Source organism: Buteo buteo, chromosome 25 (genome assembly GCF_964188355.1).
Source record: "Buteo buteo chromosome 25, bButBut1.hap1.1, whole genome shotgun sequence".
Taxonomy (NCBI): domain Eukaryota; kingdom Metazoa; phylum Chordata; class Aves; order Accipitriformes; family Accipitridae; genus Buteo; species Buteo buteo.
The window spans coordinates 875341-890437 of NC_134195.1; the positions used below are offsets into that span (position 1 = coordinate 875341).

The 15097-nt window shown below is 42.0% G+C and overlaps 1 long non-coding RNA gene across 2 annotated transcripts; it reads right to left on the reverse strand.

Annotated features, from left to right (window-relative positions):
* Positions 1-1608: 1608 nt before the first annotated feature.
* On the reverse strand, positions 1609-13933 carry LOC142044713 (uncharacterized). 2 transcript variants are annotated; one of them, XR_012654402.1, is made up of 3 exons: positions 10091-10251; positions 5684-5868; positions 1609-3691 (listed from the first exon to the last, which is right to left on the reverse strand). It is a non-coding gene; the product is annotated as an uncharacterized LOC142044713 (long non-coding RNA). The 2 variants fall into 2 exon arrangements; XR_012654401.1 differs by lacking the exon at positions 10091-10251 and adding an exon at positions 13555-13933 and having other exon boundaries at positions 1610-3691.
* Positions 13934-15097: the final 1164 nt, after the last annotated feature.

Genomic DNA, 15097 nt, shown 5'->3' on the forward strand with positions numbered 1-15097 from the left:
AGGGTGGAACCCAGATGAATGAAGTTTGGGGGAAGGGGTATGAAGGAAAGTGCCTTCAGTACCAGGTCTCTTGCAATGGATTCTTCAAAGAAAATCAACAACATTCATAAGATCATCATTCTTAAGAAGAAATGCAGATCTTGAGTCTTCATTTTCTGGAATATTTACAATCTGCTGATGAGGAAAGAGAAGAAGGGAAACAAATGTAAACTGGGCTGAAAACTTCAAGTAATAAAGGTATCTAATCAGAACTACAGCTTGTGCTTACAGATAATTTTAAAATTTTGTTATGATTACACAGATTATACAATGTAGCATGGCTATCAACAAGCTAAATTTAAGGAATAAGAGTGGAAATTGTATTTATGGTAAGGTAACTTCTCTACACATGTATAACCCACTGATAACTGACCTTCACTAATGGAAGAAGAAGAAAAGATCATGTTTTGCTTAAATTGCTTCAGACCTTATTCGAAGGAAGCAATCCAAGAAAAAGTACACACCCTTCTGATTTTCGTGCATTTCACTACTTTTGTTTTTTGATGACTTACCCAAACCCATTATCGGAATTCTTCAGGGCAGAGGGAGGTGAACAGAAACATTTCAAGGCAGAGGCAGCCAAAGATTGTATAGAAAAAAGGAAACATCAACCCTTTCAAAATCTAGTATGTACTTGGACTGTGTTAGTAGTCCTCATTTTCTGAGGAAAAGAATCAAAACCAGAAAACAGACTTGATAAAAATCATCCTCCCAGAAGAAAAAGGAGGTGTCATTTATGAGTTAAAGTAAGCTTCTGGCATTACTGGCCTTGCAGTTGTCAGATGTAAGGGGACTCCAGTTCCAAATGCCAACCAAAGGATAACGGTGCTCAAGCCAGGGTAAATGAGGTCAGCGTTTTTATTGATTTGATAACGTGCATGATCACTAAGGTTTGACTGAGATTGGCTCGTATTAACCATAGCTCCTACGTGACTTCAGCTGCAAGCTGTATGAACATGAGTGGAGGCTCACATGTGTCACGATTGACATGCCTGTTAACTACTCATTCTGATAACTATTTGCAAAACCTCATACGCAACTCCATTGATATTGCATCTTTGTCCTGGCATACATGCATGCATACTATACTTTAGTAAGCACAAAACTCTTAGCAACAACAAAAATCTAAAGCCATGAATGAAGTTAGCTGTTCCAAGGGCCAGTTTGGATATGCCAAGATAAACCCTGAAGTCCTGCTTCCAGCAAGTATTTCCTGAAGAGACCTATCTACCACTAGCCAGATTCTCCTCCATCCCAAATGAAATGTCAGGTACAGCTGTTTACTAGTTAATACTTTTCAAAAACATATGAAGGCTAGAGAAATAGTAGTTTGACTTAGACTTGAAAAAGATGTAGGCCTCAATCCAATCAGAAGTTCCTAAGGAAATCCCAAGAATTAAGGGGGCAAGTAATACCCATTCAGAGAATTCTGTGTGTCCAAAGTCAACCGAGGTCAATGCGATTTCAAAAGCCTATTTAAAAGCTTTCGATGAAGGACTAGACCAGCAGAGGAGGTGCTGGTGAGGAGGGATGTGGATTGCCATAGCTCTAGCTTGCCCCCTCAGACTGCGCTCATTGCTGTTGCTTTCTCTATGTAAAGAACACCAAAGTAATTATTCCAGAATAGCTTTATTAATCTTTTTATTGGGGTCCATTAAGAATATAGTAATTATGTGGGATTATAGCACGTCATTAACCCTCTAATAAAAAAAACCCCGAAACCCACGAACATCACAGTTGTACAGCCATTGCCTCCTAATCCGCAAAGCTTTCATGCCATGAGATATTTTCCGAAGATCCTGGTAATCGAACTGATTTCTGAACAGTACAGCTCCACCGCTGAGCCGGAACTAGCAGCACAGATGCCAAACCTGGCGTACAGGTAAGCTCCTGAGTGGGGTGGGCAGGGCAGGGCTGGGGGCTTGTGGACACGGCATCCTGACAAACATCGGCGAGAGGCAGCAGCTCCCAGCTCCTGGGAGGGGAAAAGAAGCATCTTGCTTTCTGTGAGAACCCCGGGGAAACCTCAAGGGATTTATGCAGTACATCCAAAGCCTGGCTATCTCAGGGTTCCCAGCCGGGTGCTGGAGCACGGTGTCGTTATCAGGCACTTCACAAAGGCAGACAGAGAGGATTTCTAAAGGCACTTGCTGTGATCAGTAGCACTATGGCTACCCACCCACGCTGCACACGAGACAGTTTCATGTGTACATTTTGACAGTTTCGTGCACCGATGAGAAGCCTAATGACCACATGTATGTGGGTGCAAACGTACAGCCTGTACACAAAGCTGCATGAAAGAAAATACACCCTAGAAAATACGGGCCCAAGATTATGCAGAGTGACTCTAAATGAGTTCCTGCAATGTACACTGGAATAATTTAAGAGGTTATTACTCTCAGCTGCCTGCCCACACAGCCAGGAGTTACTGCCCAAAAGCCAAGACTTACTGCAGTTTCAGTGAATGCACCAGGCTATGACCTCTGTAACTGAGAGAAGGGTATATCACCCTTTCTGCTGCCTCTGCTGCTGGAGTAATAATGTCTGGCAGAAAAATGGAGCAGGTATTTTAAATCACTCCTACACGAATAACCAAAGTTCATCTTGAGGTACTCTCAGTAAGGCCAAACTAGAAGACCAATGTCCTTACGGTTATTTGCTGCCCTACACACTCACCTGCGGACTCTTTGGGAAGTTCAGAACCTATCAATTCATCCAATAAAGTCTTTAACACTGATATATGTATTAAAATGGGGAATAAAATTCATACCTTCTGTAATTAGCCAGGAGAGGAAAAGCAGGTAACAATAGATGAATCGCATATCAAGCGTTAAAGGGAAATCTCATTTTCTGAAGAGTCTTCCAGCTTTCACATTCCTCTGGAACATCCAACACATCTCTCTTTCTGACAGTGGGGTTTTACATAAAGAAATGCTCTAAACTAGAGCCAGAACCTCAGGAGATCCGGCAGACATAACATAGGTCCCATTTACATGCCCCTGATTGTACTCAATTCTGTAGTTCAGGCTTCTTATCTCTGTTAGTATAACTGCAAATTAGCACAATATGTTCTTTAACCAACCATGTCAGCAGACCCCACATTTCTTGCCAAATAATTATCTTCAAAGTCACCCTTGGAGGCTTTTATGTACAGCACTGTGTCTTTTAAAAATAAAATTTTTATATATTCTGAATCTAAGCAATGATTAATCATCAGCTGATAGAGTTAAAGAACCTCCTCATGTGAATGTACGCCCCAAAATAGCTTGCTTTGCAGAAGCAGGGTGATGCCTAGATGAGAGGTGAGAGCATTATTTTTCATTCAAGATACTGCCAGAGAAAATAAAGAGCCTTTTTCTAAGACGGTTGACAGAGAGAAACCACCCCTCAAAACACAGGCAACACACAAGGCTGGTCAGAACTGAGACAGTGATAATGTCTGATGTGACAGTAATGGGGATAAAATCAAAAGAACAATTCCATTTGGCACAAACCAAAATGTATTCCTGATATTTCTTGCTGAAGCAAAGGGAAACCTTGAGAAAATTCTTCACATGTTGCATTAAACATTTCATTTGACTCAATCCTCTCTTAGGTGCTGGTGGTAAATGCAAAGAAAATGATGAGTTGGAGTCACAACACTGGCAGGAGGCTGCAGGAAAGGAAAATCAACAGTTATTAGGGCACGTACCATGTGGGAGGACAGGTACCTAGACCCCAGCCTACTAATGCCCAAATGCATACCAGTACAAGCGGGTCAGAGAGTCAAAACCGCATGTTTTTGTCAGAGGTTATATCAAGAGGTCATCTGCCTCGTGCCAGGTGGCTGAGGCGTTTCTGTCACACAGGGGTGGCGTAGCTGCAGATGACCTCCGTCCGAGAAGGGATATTAATCCAGATCTGCAGCAAGTCCCCAGGGCCTCCACTTCCACGAGATTTGCCTCAACCGAAATGAAACCGCACAAACTAAACCAAGACTTTCCCGATTATCCTCCCCCCCCCGCCCCCCGCTGAATTTTGACCAGACTTGAGCAGCGTTCCCAAGACAACTGCACCTACAGGTCAAGAGCCAGGTGTCTGTCAAGAAAATAAAATGATCCCCCACTTCTCCCCGGAGCCTGGAGATGAGTACGGCCAGGATGGGGATGGGGAGGGAGCGGGGCAGGTACGGTCTGGTGAGGGAACAAGCGTGTGGTTTATTGCAGGAGCCCTCGCGTGAGCGGGAGCGCAGGGAGCTCTGATGGAGAGCAGCCAGCAGGCACCGAAGGTGGCGGTTTGTGCTGAGGACGTGGCCCTGGCGTGGAGCCCAGCAGGGAAAGCTCTCTGCGTGGCGTGCTGCTGGAGGGTCTCCCAACAGCAAGTAAAGAAGCCGGTTCCCCCTTCCAATTCATTTCAAATTCATGGCACTAAGGACCCGTCCGATTCACTTCAAATTCACGGCACTAAGGACCTGTCCGATTCACTTCAAATTCACGGCACTAAGGATCTCGTAGCAGTTTGTCCTGTTACCAGAAACATCCTGCACTGCCCTGAAGGATGACTAACCCTTGGTGACAAGCAGGACAACAGAGCAAAGCCTGGAGCGTGAGTAAGATCTGTGCTCCCCGGGACGGTTGCACATAACCGGCTCACCAGTTGCCTTTGCTTAGGTAAATGTCACATGTGCTAAATAAAGGCTGTGACTAATTGATTTCTACTGGGAAGGAATGAGGAAAAACAATTGTTTTGTTGTTGTTTTTATTTTTAATACATCCAATTACCGTAGACTAGCAACAGTTGCCAGGACAAGCTGTTCCAGTTTCATTCCCGGTGCCAGGGAAACAGGCCATTTTAAGGAGTGGTTCATATGGGCAAAGAAACAGAAATACCCAAAAAGCTGAAGTGTGAACATACAGTAAAGCATGTTTAAGAAAGCTGGCAAACTACTTGGGATAAAAGCCCCTGAGAGAGGCTGCTGAGGTTAATTATTACAGATTTATTGTAGTTCTGAAGTTGCAAACAGCATCTGAAAGCCCAGGAGAACATCAGTGGGACTTAGATAAGGGGGTCTCCACAGAGATCTAGCTGGCTCTGATCACAGCTAAATTGTTGAAGAGTTTTCAGATCTACTCTGAATTTTCTCTGGGCATGGCCTAATAATTACTTTCGAAACCACAAGCAGTAGGAAATTATTTCATATATGGGATTCAGCTGGAAAGATACAGAACCCTGCCAGACCAGCTTCTTAACTCCATGAATCAACAAGAAAATTCCTGCTAAAGAAGGAGTCCTGCTGCTGCATCCCACCTTCTCTGCTGCCTTTAGGGCTTCATTTGGAATTTTATTTTCAACATGCCTCTCTGCATGAAACAGGAATCGCTCAGTACTGCCCTTAGGTTCTGGATGGAAAAAGGTGGTCTGTGTCCCAGAGTACTCACAGCAGAAGTGTTTTAGCCATAGCTAGATGTAAGTTTAGTCATAATAATAATGAATATGTATTAATTATGAATAATAATACTGGATAATATATCTAGACAGGATTTCATTGCTTCTTGAGTTCAGAATAGCTGTCTCAGGCCAAATTTCTCTTTCCCCAAGTTTTGAAAAATTATACAATGCAAACTTATACAGCTAAAGTAAGCAACCATATATTTATCTCAATAACCTTTTAGAGTCAGCAGAAGTTGAATGAGTCTGCCAGGTTATAATTCTCTAAAAAACAGCTGCAGATTCTTCTTATTGTCATCTCCAAGTATTTCAGAAACCAGCCTCCTCGCTTCATCTTTTCAACTACAAATCCCCCACTCTTCTGGCTCCTTGATGTCTGTTTGGCATGGAGACAGTGCCCTTCTACAAGGGAAAGACAGACAAAACCAATGAAATTGAATTGCCTTGTGAAAATTTGTTGTGAATCTCTTTTTGGTAAAATATTTCTATTCCACTGGGAGTTACAGACTATTTGCTATACATTCTTCTCTGTAAATAAGGTTTATTGTTTAGCCTACATCTTCCATGAGACACCACATGGTCTCCTATTAGCAAGAGATGAGATTGCATCTGTGGGACTGCAGTTCAGTTCATAAAGGGGAATTACACAAAAAGAAGAAAGAAAATCCCAAACAGCCTAACTGCAATGTTTGGAAGACTGCAGCAGAATATCTGAACTGAAACTTGTGGCCAGTTCCTACCTAAAAACAAGTGAGTTCAAAGCAAGAATTTCTTGTGAATATTTCTTCTTGAAAACCCAGTTTTCCATCTGAAGCAATCTTGAAAATGTATGACTAGTCATCTACCTGCCCCTCTAAGCTTTCTGTCTAAATTAGATAAGTTCTTTACAGTCAAGACTGTGTGTCCTGTTTGTTCTGTGTAGTACTCAAAACATTTATGGTTCCCGATAATAAACACTTTACCTTTTAGATGAACAAGTGTAGATATCTTAAATTCTGAACGAAAACCCCTCCAACAAGACAGAACAATTCCTTCTTTCACATGATGGCATATGCCAGCTAATTAGCCACATGGGACACTGAACACTGCAGGAGACACAGATGGCAATTTGGGGCTGATAGTCCTACAGCAATGGAACAGCACATTGTTTGTTGGCAGAATATATTGCCATTTTTGTGCTGATGTCAGTGGAGTAATCATAGCAGCTCTTGGTCTTGATAGTTACAGCTTCTCTCAGAATAGATTCTTATGAACTTATTAATTATTACTTTCTTAAAAAGTTCAGCTTCATGATATCAAAAAATAAATACACTACAACTGCGTAGGATGTGATGGGAAGATTTGAGTACTCTTCAATTTATGGATCTGCACAGGTACTTTGGCTACATCCTAGCTCTATTTTGCAAAGAGATGAACAATTTACTTTCCTCGCCCTTTTATCTCAAGACCAGGTAAAGGACAGGGCATATGGGATAGATACACTCTCCAACTATGACACCAGATTAGATCATCAGGAAACCATGCTGCAGGTTACACCATGACACACACCAATGCAGATCACCTATTAATTTCTTGATAGTATAGTAAATTAATCATGAATGCTTACTTTAGCATTTTGGGACCAATCTCTCTAATCCCTCTCCATCATCAGTTAACTCATCTCTAAATATTTAGGGTCCCCACAGAAGGGAACGGTCCATGTACTGAACCCATTATCCCTATATCAATGTTTTTTGATGTATTTCAAACTTATTTTACAAATCATAACAGTGCTGGCACCACCCCAAGGCTCTGTTGGTGACTTGGCACCCCTGTCAATTGGTCATCATCACTCTGATAGGGGAAACTGGGAGAGACCAGCTCTATGCTCACCCTTGTGCAGGTTTTAGATGCTTATCACCTCATTCATGCCAGGCATAGTGGAAAGCAGGAAAACCCGCACTGACTGGAAACATCCCTTGAAGACTTCACCTTCATTTTCAGAGCTAAAGAATGACTCAGGAATTTCTCTGCAGCGAGACATCCTTCTGCCGTTTGTTTCTGAATCCCAGTGCACTTTCACGGGTTATGACTTTGCTGGGAAACTGAACAGAGCCATGGACCAGCCACACTGCTGGTAGGCTCCCTGGCAGGGTTTAGCTCCTCCCAGCCAACATTCAAGCATGATTCAGGGGAGAACATAGACAAAGGCCTGCTTGCAGGAGAGACAATGGATAAGACCAGCTTATTCACTGCCACTCACTTGGTGGGCTAGAGAACACACTGTACTCTCTATTTTTATTGTGGGATACATGTATCCTTCAGGACCTGCCCACTCCAGATCCAGCTAAACAAATCTGATGGGAAGTAGCATCTTCACCAGTTTGTTCTAAGTGTACCAACAAAAAGCTGCATAATACCTTTAGGAAATAGGCTTATAGGCTGCCTGTTAGCTTGCTCCCAAACATAAAAATCCTTTTGTTTTCTGGCCCAGAGCCCTAGAAGGAGAGTGCTCGCATTGCAAGCCTCAGTCTGCTCCTGCCCCCAAGCCAGAGCATGCATCACTCCCTTTAATACCACTTCGTACTTCTCTGCCAGGCTTCTCCCTTCTGGAAACACTTCTCCTCCCAATCTCTTTCCATCACACCCCTGATATTCTTCCAGACCTTCTCTCATTTCCTGGCTATTTTCCCCAAGCCTCCATTCCTCCATACCTCCTCTCACATCCTTTCATCCTTTTATCTGGCTTCCCCTTTATTATTCTGGTAGACAGATTATTCCTGAGCCCCACGATGCCAACAATTTCCCTTTGAGATTGCATTCCCCAAAATTTCCTGTTATTACACCCTCGGTCAGAGGGCTCGTAACACCAACTTTTAAGAGCTAGCACACTTGAGTACGATCACAATCTTAGATTGCATTGCCACTGTAAGACTGGAAGATATGCCCTAGGAAAGAAGAAACAGCTCACTTTCTGCAGGACTTTGTATGCTTAACAGCATATGACAGAGAAAAACAGGGAGGCACCAAAGCCAGACCTAGCACAAATCTACTGCTGTGCCCATAAAAAGAGGAAATGTTAAATCTGTTTCAGTGAGGTGTTTTTATGGCATGTTTGTTCCTGCAGCACAGAAAGCAAGCTAGTTTTCCTGGAGCTCTAAGCCATAAAAGGTTACCTGCCTCCTCCCACCAGAACCCAAAAAGAGTCACATAAATGGTTGATGAATGCATTCCAAATGCTGTGAAAGTAGTTTGGTTAAATATATTGAATTTGATGAACAGAACCAATTTTAAATGTGAGATAAACAGGTGCAAACACCATACAATTTTCACCTGCTTACACAGGTTTTGAATTAAGTACTCTTTAAGGAACACTTCATAGGGCAGCAGATAAGTCACTCAAGCAATAGATTAGGTGGAAACCCATATCTGAAGACAGGAAGACAAGCAAAAAGGTGTTTGCAAATCATTTGCTACTACTGGGAATTTCCAAGAGAGGACAATCCTGAAATGTTATTACTAGGGCTTGAAACTTTGTTGACATAAATTTTGGGCTCCGTAAGTGTATAGAGGGAAAAAATAACTTCTCTGGATTTGAAGAAAACTGTGTCTAGAGGGGACACTTCATTAGTAATGAAGTTCACATTCTTACTGTTACAGGGAAGAGAGGTAGAAAGATGCACTCAAGACATAACAGCCATTTAAAACTTCCAAGGGAAACACAGGCACTCTCAATAGTACGTCTCACTCCCTTTAAGCACGCAACTGCTTCTCAAATTCCAGAGGCCAAATATATTAGTGAAATGTCATATGCTTATAGATCCTGTTACCTTTATTCAGCACCCTGCTCTTCCCACCTCCCTTTCCTCCGTCATTACTACTTAGTTTGTACAGTACATCCAGCACACAGACCTCATTTCCCACTGGTGCTGAAAACAACTTGGAACACAATTAGCCTTGTCAAGTCCTTCACTGGTATGCCACATAGGGCTGCCAGCTTTCCAAGCAATTCAATAATCCCTAGAGCACTGCTGCAGGGTCTGCGATTAACAGAGGTGTTTACATGTCTGAAAATGTACCAGGCTAAAAATAGAAGTCATTTTCTTAGCATCCTGTGATGTTGGATTTGTTCTTTTCTCTTTCTTTCCATTTGCCAGATTGAGAAATAAAACGTTTGCTTAATTCCTTCAACTGATACAGAAGATCAACAACAAAAGAACAACATCACAGTTCTGTCGTGGTGGAGGAAAACAATTCCCAAACAAAATACTTTCTGTTGCAGTCCAAAAGTAGAAAAACACCCAAGAGTGCTAGCAAATTGGTCTTCTCTGCAGCACAGAGCACAATTCCGAACTGGAGGGGGGGGGGTCCAAAGGAAGAGGCCAAAGATGGTGCTCAGTATCCCCACACAGACATTTTCGGTTTGAAGGTAAGGCTCTGCTGCTGCAAAGGGAGAGGTGAGAGGCATATGCAAGTACCAGGAGTGTTTCTGAGCTCCTGGTGTGATAAGGCAAGTAGGTAGTTACATATTTATTTCCCTTTGGGCGGATCATGTGGGATAAAGTCTTCCCTGGAAAAGAGCAGTGTGAAGAAATACTACTCTGGGAGTTCCTGGAAGGCTGGCACCTCCAAAAGCAACACTTACATTTTTGGTACTCTTTTCTGAAGGTTGGTTTGCAGGCAGCTAGGGACAGAGCCATTCTTCCTCTCGCCCCTTCTAAGGCAGCGCATCTCTCGGGAGCCAAAAACACAAACACGGTCCGTGCCGCCCAGCAAGAGGACAAGCAAATGAGTTCAGCTCCTGGAGACATGATCATTCCCACTGCTTGGCTGTTGTTTCAGACGATTCCCATTTACCCTCCCTAGGGCAAATAACATCTGGCAGTGCTAGCCCTGGACTGGATGGACATAATCCAGTGTGTGACACTTTGCCTTGGGCTGAGGATTGGTTACTGAACCTCCTTTCTTCTGCAGCACAGACTCAGCCAGACCCTCTTCCCTGTGGCTACCTGTTTAATGGTCGCTGCTGGGCTGAAAGCTGCTCCTATAAACATCAGGTCAGGTTTTTTTCCTTGAAGCCAGAGCTCTGAAACACTTAGGAAACTTGTGCCCACTTCATGCCATAGAATGGGCAGAAATAAGTCCATGCTCATCAAGAGCTTCACATGAGTGAAAAGAACAAATTTCCGTGAATTAAGAGTGCATGCAGTGCACATGTCAGAACCAACAACTTCTGCAGATTCCTAAAATGAGCAAAAAGCCATGGGTAATACTAGCATAAGACACTACCAGTCATATCAGGATGACAGTTGAATGAATTCCCTATTCAGCTCCATCCCAGCACAGGGTCTAGCGTGATGCAGTTTGGGTCAGCTCTGAATTAGGGCTTGTTCAGAGCCTGGTGCTGGACAACCTGAATTTATCTACCCTGGGTCGCAGCAGCCAGATCTGGTTTGATCACAGGAACTGCTTGTTCCAGGATATACTCCCATTTGGGCATTTATAGACTCTCATCAACTTTGCCACTTTGGGCTTATTTATGCCAGGTAATTTAACTTCATAGATCTTAAATGAATTGGGTCTTTTACTGCTGTGCTTGTGAAATCCACAAAAGGCTACTAAAAGGCTATGGATCCAGGTTCTTCCAGAAAATGTTACAGATTCACCTAATGTCTTTATATGCTGCATTTAGCATTTGACACTCAAAGCTGACTGAGAAGTAAATATATTCACATGTCAGCGGGTTACTATAGGTCATTTTACAGCTAGAGATATTGAAGATCACAGGCTGCTCCTGCCAGCATAAAAATAATATCTGTGTGTTTCAGGTGGTAGGTAACCCCTACACACAGTCTGAAAGACATCATCATCTTGGAAAACTGAAACCTTAAAGAGGGACAGAGGTGGCAGGTACTCCTTTAGTCACAGAAATAAAGGAAAATTCAGGAAAGCAAAGTGAACAGCCGAATTTTTCCCTATGAACTCATTGCTTCCAAATGTCCAGGGCTCAAGCCTCAGAGTTCTTTAAATGGTGCTACATGGGGCAAATTCCTAGTGAAGTCAGTGTAAATTTTATCCCTGTAAATTATTAATGGAAAGAGGACTTATTTTACCTCCAAATCACAATCCACTCTCTATCTGTTAAAGTCATCACTTCATCTTTCCCTGACTCTCAGCACAATTGCTCACAGTATAATGTAATGTAAAAAAAGATTATCTGAGGACTCTTCTACCCTGGGATATCATTAATAAAATGCCTGTCTGACTTTTGGCTCCAGATTTCAGCATGGACAGTCATTCTTTTTAGCCCCAGGTGTTTATCAACCTTAACACAAACAGCCTAGTACCAGAAGGTTGCTCTGTCCTTCCAGGCTGAGAAAAACAAACATCTGCAGTTTGTCTACCAGCATTTGACAGAATGGCCAGCTGTGAAGCAAAGGTACATTTTGCTACTTTAGAAGCCAGTGTTTCTTCTGCTGTTTTTAGTCTCCAGAAGGCTGCCTCCTGCGCCGTAACAGTAAAGCAGCAAACCCCAACAGGTTTGTTCCTGACTGAACTCCCCGTCAAAGCACTTGTCTTTCTAGCTAATACCTGTAGATAGGAGACATAAACTTGACCAGCAAGACTGAACAGATTAAGACTATGAAGATTTTTGAATATGCTACAGGGAGATCTCACATTTTAACAGGCCAAGTTTGTAAAATGACCCCTTCGCTCTGGCATCTTAACCCACGACTTCTGTCACTCAGCAGCTACTCCTTAATCAGGAGAACGCTCCAGCCGCCGGCTGAAGGAGTCGCCCCTAGATGAACGCATGAGGTCTGATTATTCACTGTGGTGTCTGATGTGACCAGTTTTCCATCTCCAACATGAGCGGAAAATCCTCCTCTTCAGATGAGAGTGTTATTTTTATTTTGTCCTTTCCTTTCTACAGGACTACATATGGAGCGTGCCTGCCGACAGTCACTTTGGCATGGTTAAAACGTGGTGTGAGAGTCACATCCACACTGCTCGTGTGGCTGATCAACAGCTGGGCTTCACACTGTGCATGAAGAGAGCTGAGGACATTGCAAATGATTTGAAGACAGTCCCGTGAAGAATATAATTTTCTGTTCCTTTTCTTTCATTTCCGTAATTTCTTCTCCTTTCAGACAGCTTAATAGATCTTTCTCAGGGCTGTAGCATTTCGCTTTATCTAAATGTATTATCCACATTTTGGATAGATTGTTAAGAGGATCATAGAGTCTTTCATCTGTCTCCAAAATCTGAAACATATCTTTCATTTACTGAGTGCCAATCATAGGAATGATATCTTGCCACCAAAAAGATTTGATGCCCAAATATAATTGCTATCTGAAAAGCTCACTAAAGGGGTCACTTTAATGGGTGACCTATAAATGGTAGACAGACAACTCTGGAACAAAAATGTGGCTATTTAGCCATTATGGCAAAGATCAGTAGTTCACAACTGTGGAAATACTGAGGTAACTCAGCTTTCCTAGATGGAAGTGTAGCATAAAGGAATGGGAACTTAATCCCATATTTATAACCCCTGGCTGAAGCTGTAGACATATGTCCTCTTCCAACTCCATCTAGGTCAGCTGAAGATAATATCAGCTCCCCTTCCCTCCCAGCTGTTTTGTTACCACAGCACAGACAGCTTTAGGGGTGTCTTCTTGTACCTCCCTATCCAGGGCTGGTTTAGGAATTTGAAGGTTTGCATATAGTACATGCTTTTCAATGTCTTTGCCCTGACTTTTGCAGTTCTACGTAGCTGAAATCACCTGTGCGCCTTGTGACTTCTATATCGTATCTGCAGTTAATGAAGTCGCTCAGATTCAGTGCATATCTGATGTAAAACCACAGAAAGCAGGTACAGAAGGTCTGGCACTTCCCAGAGTTCAGCTGGAAAATTCTACATTAAAGAATCTTTACAAGTAAATATGAACAGTAAAAATCACTACTGTGTTTATTTCAGTCTTGGTAGAATTGAATTTAAACTGTAAAATCACCTAGATGATTGTCTGTCTCAGTGTTGCCACTTGGCAGGAGGGAACTGGACCGAACTGGACCCCAGAATTATACCTCTCAGGCTGGTTTTGAGCTTACCTTGAAAAATATATAAATGTGATATCCCGATTTCTTTCTTCGTTATCTGTTTTTCTGTAAAGCCGCTCACACTTAGGGAAGTTGTATATTTAAGGCTATGATAAACGAAGCTGAACGTTTTGACCTGTGAACCGTATTCACTGGAGAAGCTTCTAGGAGAACGTGCTTTAAATATGATATTGTGTGAGAAGTGGTATAACGACTGTGTGAGTTTCAATCCCCTTTAGATTTTATTTCTGCTAAGGTCAGATTCCAGTGTACGATGTGTACTTGTTCGAAGTTCAGTGATTTATAAATAGCAAATGCTTTCAAGGTTTACCTTACTGGTTTTGACCTTATTGAAGTCCCTGTTGTATGCACTGAACATAAAGAGCAGGCCACTTGACTCACAATCCATCAGAGTGTTCAAAAAGGGTGCTTTACAAACAAATTGACATGGATATAGTTTGTTCCTGTCTAGTTTTTAGTTTTTATCATTGAACAATAACCAAAACTGTAGGGGTGTACAATTTAAAAGCATTTTTTGTTATATATAAATCAAACATTTGGTCCTCCACTTATTTTGAAATTGAAGTTATCCATAATGTAGTGTATTACCTCTTCCTATTACTGTATGAATAGAAACTGCTGAATATTTAAAATATCATGGCTCTTGGGAGATACATGTGAAATTATTAATAGCAGATAGTATAATTCATTTCGTCTTCTTTTTAGGAATATAAGTAGAGCTAATTCTGTGTGAGAGCAGGTGCTGGAATACTTTTCTGGAGTGCTAGCAGTATGGCACTCAAGATCATTCTGGTACAAAATTAGCTCTTCAAAACCCATAAAATCTGCTTGAGGGAAATAAATGAAGATCTCCTTTTTTAGTTACATCATTACAAGCCATTACTACCTTACCTGAAAAGCCAGCTACTAATATTATATGCAAAGCTAATCTCTGCTCACCTTGCCCTCCAGACTGTGCATGCTGCTGTGTTTTATAAAAAAAAAAAAAAAAAAGTAAAAAAAAGCGTGCACCTTATTTTGTTACCATTATCATGTGCTTCTATCATGTGGATGATGGATTGCCTAAGAAGCAGATTTCTGGGAGTCACTAAGCCTCAGATGGCAGAGCATCACATGTGTGCAATTTTTTTCTATAAATATCTTACTCATCAGGGCCTCAGAATATATGCCATATTAAAATGGTCCTTCTATTTGTGGCCTAATTTTCATAGAAAGTTTCTTGTCTCCTCAGAGGTTGCCTATGTTGCCGTTCTCCTCCCACTGACACTTTCTGCTGGACTGATCCTTTTTCATGTATTCCTTGAATTCTTCCATCTCTTCTGGTTAAGTTTTTCATGCTGTGTACCTGCCTAGCAGTAAACTTCTCCAAAACTTAACTGTAAATGTACTGGGGAGATTTGATTTCTCTCCCGTTGAAACACACCAAATAGTAACAGAAAAATATTGCATGACTTCATCCCTAGAAACGTCTCTGATAAATTCTGGCTAACTGTGCAGGGCCTGGGATTCCTGTAAGGGAATTTCCTAATCTTCC